Genomic DNA, 8,773 nt, shown 5'->3' on the forward strand with positions numbered 1-8,773 from the left:
GGCCATCTTAGACTGTGTGTTGTGTAATGAGAGAGGATTAATGAGCAATCTCGCTGTGCGAGGCCCCTTGGGGAAGATTGACCATAATATGGTGGAATTCTGTTTTAGGATGGAGAATGAAACAGTTAATTCGGAGACCATGGTTCCGAACTTAAAGAAGGCTAACATTGAAGGTATGAGGCGTGAATTGGCTAGGATAGATTGGCGAATGATACGTTAGAGGTTGAGTGTGGATGGGCAATGGCAGACATTTAGAGATCGCATGGATGAACAAAAACAATTATACATTCCTGTCTGGCGTAAAAATAAAAAAGGGAATGTGGCTCAACCGTGGCTATCAAGGGAAATCAGGGATAGTAGTAAAACCAAGGAAGTGGCATACAAATTGGCCAGAAATAGCAGCGAACCCGGGGACTGGGAGAAATTTAGAACTCAGCAGAGGAGGGCAAAGGTTTTTATTAGGGCAGGGAAAATGGAGTACGAGATGAAGCTTGCAGGGAACATTAATACGGATTGCAAAAGTTTCTATAGATATGTAAAGAGAAAAAGGTTAGTAAAGACAAACGTAGGTCCCCTGCAGTCAGAATCAGGGAAAGTCATAACGGGGAACAATGAAATGGCGGACCAATTGAACAAGTACCTTGGTTCGGTATTCACAAAGGAGGAAACAAACAACCTTCCGGATATAAAAGTGGTCGGAGGGTCGAGTAAAGAGGAGGAACTGAGGGAAATCCTTACTAGTCGGGAAATTGTGTTGGGGAAATTTTTAGGATTGAAGGCCGATAAATCCCCAGGGCCTGATGGACTGCATCCCAGAGTACTTAAGGAGGTGGCCTTGGAAATAGCGGATGCATTGACAGTCATTTTCCAACATTCCATTGTCCCTGGATCAGTTCCTATGGAGTGGAGGGTAGCCAATGTAACCCCACTTTTTAAAAAAGGAGGGAGAGAGATAACAGGGAATTATAGACCGGTCAGCCTGACAACGGTAATGGGTAAAATGATGGAATCAATTATTAAGGATGTCATAGCAGTGTATTTGGAAAGAGGTGATATGATAGGACCAAGTCAGCATGGATTTGTGAAAGGGAAATCACGCTTGACAAATCTTCTGGAATTTTTTCAGGATGTGGTAGAGTGGACCAGTGAGAACCAGTTGATGTGGTATATTTGGACTTTCAGAAGGCTTTCAACAAGGTCCCACACAAGAGATTAATGTGCAAAGTTAAAGCACATGGAATTGGGGGTAGTGTGCTGACATGGATTGAGAACAGGTTGTCAGACAGGAAGCAAAGAGTAGGAGTAAACGGGTACTTTTCAGAATGGCAGGCAGTGACTAGTGGGGTACCGCAAGGTTCTGCGCTGGGGCCCCAGCTGTTTACACTGTACATTAATGATTTAGACGAGGGGATTAAATGTAGTATCTCCAAATTTGCGGTTGACACCAAGTTGGGTGGCAGTGTGAGCTGCGAGGAGGATGCGATGAGAATGCAGATTGATTTGGATAGGTTAGGTGAGTGGGCAAATGCATGGCAGATGAAGTATAATGTGGATAATTGTGATGTTATCCGCTTTGGTGATAAAAACAGAGAGACAGACTATTATCTGAATGGTGACAGATTAGGAAAAGGGCAGGTGCAACGAGACCTGTGTGTCATGGTAGATCAGTCATTGAAGGTTGGCATGCAGGTGCAGCAGGCGGTTAAGAAAGCAAATGGCATGTTGGCCTTCATAGCGAGTGGATTTGAGTACAGGGGCAGGGAGGTGTTGCGACAGTTGTACAGGGCCTTGGTGACGCCACACATGGAGTATTGTGTACAGTTTTGGTCTCCTAACCTGAGGAAGGACATTCTTGCTGTTGAGGGAGTGCAGTTAAGGTTCACCAGACTGATTCCCGGGATGGCGGGACTGACCAATCAAGAAAGACTGGATCAACTGGGCTTGTATTCACTGGAGTTCAGAAGAATGAGAGGGGACCTCATAGAAACCTTTAAAATTCTGACGGGGTTAGACAGGTTAGATGCAGAAAGAATTTTTCCAATGTTGGGGAAGTCCAGATCCAGGGGACACAGTTTAAGGATAAGGGGTAAGACATTTAGGACCGAGATGAGGAGGAACTTCTTCACCCAGAGAGTGATGAACCTGTGGAATTCTCTACCACAGAAAGTTGTTGCGGCCAATTCACTAAATATATTCAAAAAGTAGTTCGATGAAGTCCTTACAATTGGGGCGATCAAGCTGTATGCCGAGAAAGCAGGAATGGGGTACTGAAGTTGCACGTTCAGCCATGAACTCATTGAATGGCGGTGCAGGCTTGAAGGGCCGAATGGCCTACTCCTGCACCTATTTTCTATGTTTCTATGTTTCGATGTTAGTATAACGTGTACAGCCAGAACAAAGCCAGAAAGCTAAAGTAATACCCATATTTAAGAAAGGAGATAGAACATGCCCAGTAAACTGTCGAATACACAGCTTAACGTCGGTGATTGGAAAAATAATGGCACTCCGACTAAAGGGGAAAATAGAACATATTGGCCATGGGGGATTCAACATAATGCTGCTGTATTTAAAGAACTGCATTAGCTTCCCTCGCGTTCACGTGACTTTAGAATTCGACCTCGATTAACTTGAAATAGCTAAAACAAATTAGGCATTCGATGGGCTAGTTGGAGGAAAACTATATCCTCTGGAGTGGAATCCAGAACAATAGGTCTCCACCCTAAAATTACAGGTAGGATATTCACAGAGAATGCAGAGACAGATAGGAGTGGGCTTTCTCCCACTGGGAATCGGATATCGACACAGGGAGGGCAGAGGCGTGTCTGACTGGTACCCGAATACAGGTACACACATGCCAGCTTTCTGTCCGACTGGGCCGCGAATACATAAACAGGCACGACAGAGGTCTGTCAGATTACGACCCGAATAAAATATACATAGATCATTGGAAGAGGGTACAGAGTGTACTGAAACAAAATTTGCAGATGCCACAAAGATTAGTGGGAAAGCGGGTTGTGTAGACGACATAGAGTGGCTGCAAAGAGATTTAGATAGGTTTAGCGAATTATCTAAGGTTTGGCAGATGCAATAAAATGTGAGGTCACCCATCTTGGAACAAAAAACAGTAAAAGGGAATATTATTTGAATGGGGAGAAATTACAACATGCTGCGGTGCGGAGGGACCTGGGGGTCGTTGTGCATTAATCCCAAAAACTTAGTTTGCACGTGCAGCAGGTAATCGGGAAGGCGAATGAAATATTGGCCTTCATTGCGAGAGGGATAGAGCACAAAAGCAGGGAGGTCCTGCTGCAACTGTAATGGTTGTTGATGAGGCCGCACCTGGAGTACTGCATGCAGTTTTGGTTACATTACTTAAGGAAGGATATTGGAGGGGGTACAGAGACGATTCACTCGGCTGATTCCAGAGATGATGGGGTTACCTTATGATGATAGATTGAGTAGACTGGGTCTTTATGCGTTGGATTTCAGAAGGATGAGGGGTGATCTTATCGAAACATTTAAAATAATGAAAGGGATAGACAAGGAAGAGGCAGAGAGGTTGTTTACAGTGGTCGGGGAGACTAGAACTAGGGGGCACAGCCTCAAAATATGGGGGCAACAATTTAAACTGAGTTGAGCAGGAATTTCTTCTCCCAGAGCGTTGTGAATCTGTGGAATTCTCTGCCCAAGGAAGCAGTTGAGGTTAGCTCATTGAATGTATTCAAATCACAGATAGACAGATCTTTAACCAATAAGGTATTTAAGGGTTATGGGGAGTGGGTTGGAAAGAGGAACTGATTCCAAGGCCAGATCAGCCATGATCTTGTTGAACGGCGGAGCAGGCTCGAGGGGCTAGATGGTCTACTCCTGTTCCTAATTCTGATGTTCTTATGTTCTTATGTTTATATTTCAGTGATAACCACTTTGTGGAAGCGCAGTTTCCGAAGGCAGGTGTGCTTGGTAAGTCTATGTAAGACCTCTTCTCCCTGTCAGTGTGAAGTGTGTATGGTTTGGACCTCCCCCTCAGTCTGACACGTCATACATTGCATCTCTGCCTCATTCAGTTTCTCACTTTCTAATATAGTGCGAAGCATACTCACCAGCACAGACCGGTTGGGCCGAATAGCCTGATTCTCTGCTCTATGTTCTCTATAATATAACACACTGAACGAGAGCTCAAACGTGCCTGCCTACCTATTGTCGAGCCTCTCACTCTGGAAGATGCAATGTATCTCTGCACTAAATAGCTGCAGTGACCGTTTGCAGAAGAGGTCAGAGAGAATGCTCGTGGTACTTTCCCAAAAGTCCATGTGGGAATTTTCAATCAGAAATATTGCCGTGTCCTACACACATTGCTTTCCCCGTCGCTGGGTGTATGATCAGATCACCAGCCACTCCTGGTGTAATTCAATGGAAGGAATTATGTTGCTAAGTATTACATTCCTGGACTGCAAACACTGGCACCCGCCTGTGGGCTGCGCTCAGTCGTTCTGTTTATTAATTAATTGTACAATTGAGGTAACCGGATATTTTACCGTGCTCTTCAACTGCACTCTGAACTTGGACTGGGTCACCCCGTAATAAATGTGTTTGTACAGCAACTTAAATTCCGCAGTATAAATCCGACCTGTGTAAATTGATATAAAGAATCACTGTAATCACTGGGATTTATTCCTGTAATGCTATAATAAAAGAAATCTATAACAATTATCAGCCACAGCAGTATGAACTGCCGGATATGGTGAAGAGTAAAATCACAGACTTTCTCCTGCTCTCCATCTCTGGGTCACTGCCATTCGCCCCCTTGCTCTCACCCCTCAGACCCCTCCGGACATGACTGGCCACTAAAATGTGTCTGACTGTCAGAGCGTTGAGCAACAAAATTACAGCGAATGGGAGCAGTGGGGTTAAATCGTTTCAAACAAGTCAAATCCCACCCATCCGGGCTCAGTAAAATAGGCGGGGATTAAGGAACAGTCCCACGGAATATTGTCGATTATATATCCAGGTTCAACTGTAAAGTAGTATGGAACGTTTTTCGAACAGAGCAGAATGCAGCTTGTTGCCAGAACTACAGCCGCAGTTCTCCCGGTGCAATACTTAGCTTTCAAATTCTGCCAACAAATGGCCACAAATCGATCAAAGGTGAAAGTGACGGTGAACCAGACAGAACAGTCAGCGGCTGCACGAGACAGGAGATATAAAACAGCACACACAGGGGTGATATCCAGGAAAGATCCCCGGAAATAATACTATCTGATCTACCGCAGTATGTCGTCAGTGATGACAAACAGTAGATCCGCCGCTGCCATGGCGACCAGGTAGCGAGTGGTGCAGGTGGACAGCCCGCACTTTCGCTGGGACAGGATCACAATCGCCACTAAATTCACTGTAATAAACAGAAGGGAAAAGAGACGGTCAATTATTGGTCACTCATTCTTGGTGACTGAGCCCAGACAGTTCGGCCTGTGATTTAGCACAAAAACGGTCGGCTGGACGCCGGGTCAGGGGTTAACATGTAAAGTATATCATCCCAACCTTGAGTATTGTGTACAGTTGTGGTCTCCTAACTTGAGGAAGGAGACACTTGCTATTACAGCGAAGGTTCACCAGACTGATTCCCGGGATGACGGACTGACATATCAAGAAAGACTGGATCAACTGGGCTTGTATTCACTGGAGTTCAGAAGAATGAAAGGGGATCTGATAGAAACGTTTAAAATTCTGACGGGACTGGATTGGTTAGATGCAGGAAGAATGTTCCCGATGTTAGGGAAGTCGAAGGGGAATGGGTAAGCCATTTGGGACCGAAATGAGGAGAAACGTCTTCACTCATAGAGTGGTGAACCTGTGGAATTCTCCACCACAGAAAGGCCAATTCACTAAATATATTCAAAAAGGTGTTAGATGTAGTCCTTACTAATAGGGGATCAAGGGGTATGGCGAGAACGCAGAAATGGGGTACTGAGGTTGCATGTTCAGCCATGAACTCATTGAATAGCAGTGCACGCTCAAAGGGGCGAATGGCCTGTTCCTGCACCTATTTTCTATGTTTCCATGTTCCATAACCTAACCTACCTCCAACCCACTGCTTCCGAGTTTAGCAGCGACGGGGCACTGGGAAGGAAGCCGAGCAATCCCAGCGGGCGGGTTTGCAGTATAAATATATTAATGCAGATAGCAGCTTCTGGTTTAAACTACTTTACGGATTTAACTAATTTTACGGGTTTAACTGTGGTTGGCTGTGTTTACCAGGCCTCGGGATACCCGGCAGCTAAAGTGAGCCGAGGACAGCTTCGAGGACAATGTAAGTGCCTTCACGGACATGGTTGTGAGCCAGGAGATCCAGGTGTGCCTTCCCTCAGTCCCCACACGCTCTCCCTCTCTCGTCGTCTGTTTAAACTACTCCCATACAAACGGTTGAAAATCTGATAAATTACAGAGAAAGCTAAAAACACTCAGTATGTCATGCAGCATCTGTGGAGAGAGAAACAGAGTTAACGTTTCAGGTGATAATGTTTCTTCAATAATGGCATACGTGAGCAATGAACAGTTTTAACGCAATGTTTAGAGGCACAGTCAATTATGGTAGGAGGAGGAAAGAACAAAGTTGAAGGCCTTTGATGGGATGGTGGGCAGGAGTGATTCAAAGAAAAAGGGATGATGGTGTAAGACAAATGGGACAAGGAAAGAAACAGGAAATGAGTCCAGAGAAGATGTAACTGGATAGAGCAGGATTGCGGAGGGTGACGAGAGGGGGCTGGTGGGAGCAAGATAAATCTGGCAAAGATGAGAAGGCTCCCATGGCCCGGCAATGTGGTGGAGAAAGGTCAGTAGACCCCAGGGCTGCGGACCAGCCCACCTGTCATGTACCGAGAGACGATCCCAAGCACCAGCACACACTTCCTCCCCTCCCAGTGTCTCGACTGAAGACATCCTTCATTACCAGCACATGCTTTCTGAGGAACGGTAGTATTTATCTGAAAGGTTTAAGCTCAGTTTTATGGCCGGGTTGCAATAAATGCATAATCGAAATATCTGGTGCTGCTCCCCATTGCGTTACGAAGGGGAACATCTTAGAGTGTCGAAGGTAGAGATATCAAACTGGGAGTGGGATGTAGAATTGAAGCGGCAAGTGACCAGCGAGTGTGAGACAGAGGGAGAGAGAGAGACACGTTTCTAGACACAATGGAGAAGTTCAGGAATGTAATCACACAATCTCTGTTTAATCCTCCCTAATCGACAGGGGACAGCATCGTGAACAACGAATACAGTGTACTACATTGGAGGAAATACAAGTCTATTACTGGTTCAGATTGAAGACCTTGGACGATGGAAAGAATGAGGTGAAATGTCAGGTGTTGCATCTCCTAGTTTTTGCAGAGGAAGTTCCGGTGGTTGGGGAAAACTGTTGGGGCGATTCACGAATAGTCCACATTGTCATGGAGGGGCCGATCCATTGGGACTGTTGAAACGGGATGTGTTTAAGAAGGAAGGGACAGCAATGGCGGAGGATGAACTCTTGAATGTGGGGGTTGGTTGAGACTAAGGTGACGACGAGGGGATCCGATCATGCTTCTAGCAGGGAGGATCAAGTGCGATGAAAGTAAGGCAGCAAATTGTATTGACACTGCGGTGTGCCTTTTCCACCACAGTGGTGGGGAATCCTCGGCTGTGGATAAATGCGGGAAATTGGATTGAGGACCCTGTCCATAGAAACATAGAAACATAGAATATAGATGCAGGACTAGGCCATTGGCCCCTTCGAGCCTGCATCACTATTCAATAAGATCATGGCGGATCATTCTCCCTGAACACCTGTCCTGCTTTCCCTCCAGACGCCTTGATCCCTTTAACGTAAGGGCCATACCTAACTCCCTCTTAAATGTATCCAATGAACTGCATCAACAACTCTCTGCGGGAGGAAATTCCTCAGGTTAACAACTCTCTGAGTGAAGAGCTTTCTCCTCATCTCGGTCCTATATGGCTTAGCTCTGATCCTTAGACTATGTCAGCTAGTTCTGGACTTCCCCAACATCAGGAATATTCTTTAACTATGTCCCCTAGATCTAGATTCAGCAATGAGGGGAAACAGCCTCTTTGCATCTACACTGTCGAGCCAACTCAGAATCCTATACATTTCAATAACATCACCGCACATTCTTCTAAACTCCAACGAATATATGCACAAACTGCTCAACCTTTCCTCATAAGTGAACAGATTCATCTCAGGAACCAGCCTGGTGAACCTTCTCTGAACAGAGCATGGTCACTGCAGGAAGATAATCAACCAGAGGGTGTGGTTGACCGGGGAACCGACCCACTACTGTAGCCTCTCAGCCCGAGTTATTGACTCAAAGGTTCGCTGTCTCCATGACTCTGCTTCGCCCCTCCTCTCCTACCCACTCCAAACTAGGTTACAGGCACACAGAATCAGGACCACAGAGGATGGGTATCCTCAGCTCAGAAAAAGGAACACATGTTGTAAGCACTGCTGTGGGATGTGTCATTATCGGAACAGGTGAAACGCAGGCAGCGACATTTGTAGACTATAATAGAGTCCGTCCAGCAAGCTGGGTGAGAGGTCATATAATCAAGGTAGCTTTCAGAGTCGGCCACTTTATGGTCGACATTGGTAGAGAGCCAATCTTGCGAAATGGACTTAGAGATGTTGCGGAAGGGAAGGGAGCGACAGACGGAGCATGTGAAGGAGAGAGTGTGTCGCAAATTTTAAGCAAGGTTGATCACATAATTATTATTGTAATTATTACTT

Source organism: Pristiophorus japonicus, unplaced genomic scaffold, assembly GCF_044704955.1.
Source record: "Pristiophorus japonicus isolate sPriJap1 unplaced genomic scaffold, sPriJap1.hap1 HAP1_SCAFFOLD_45, whole genome shotgun sequence".
NCBI lineage: Eukaryota > Metazoa > Chordata > Chondrichthyes > Pristiophoridae > Pristiophorus > Pristiophorus japonicus.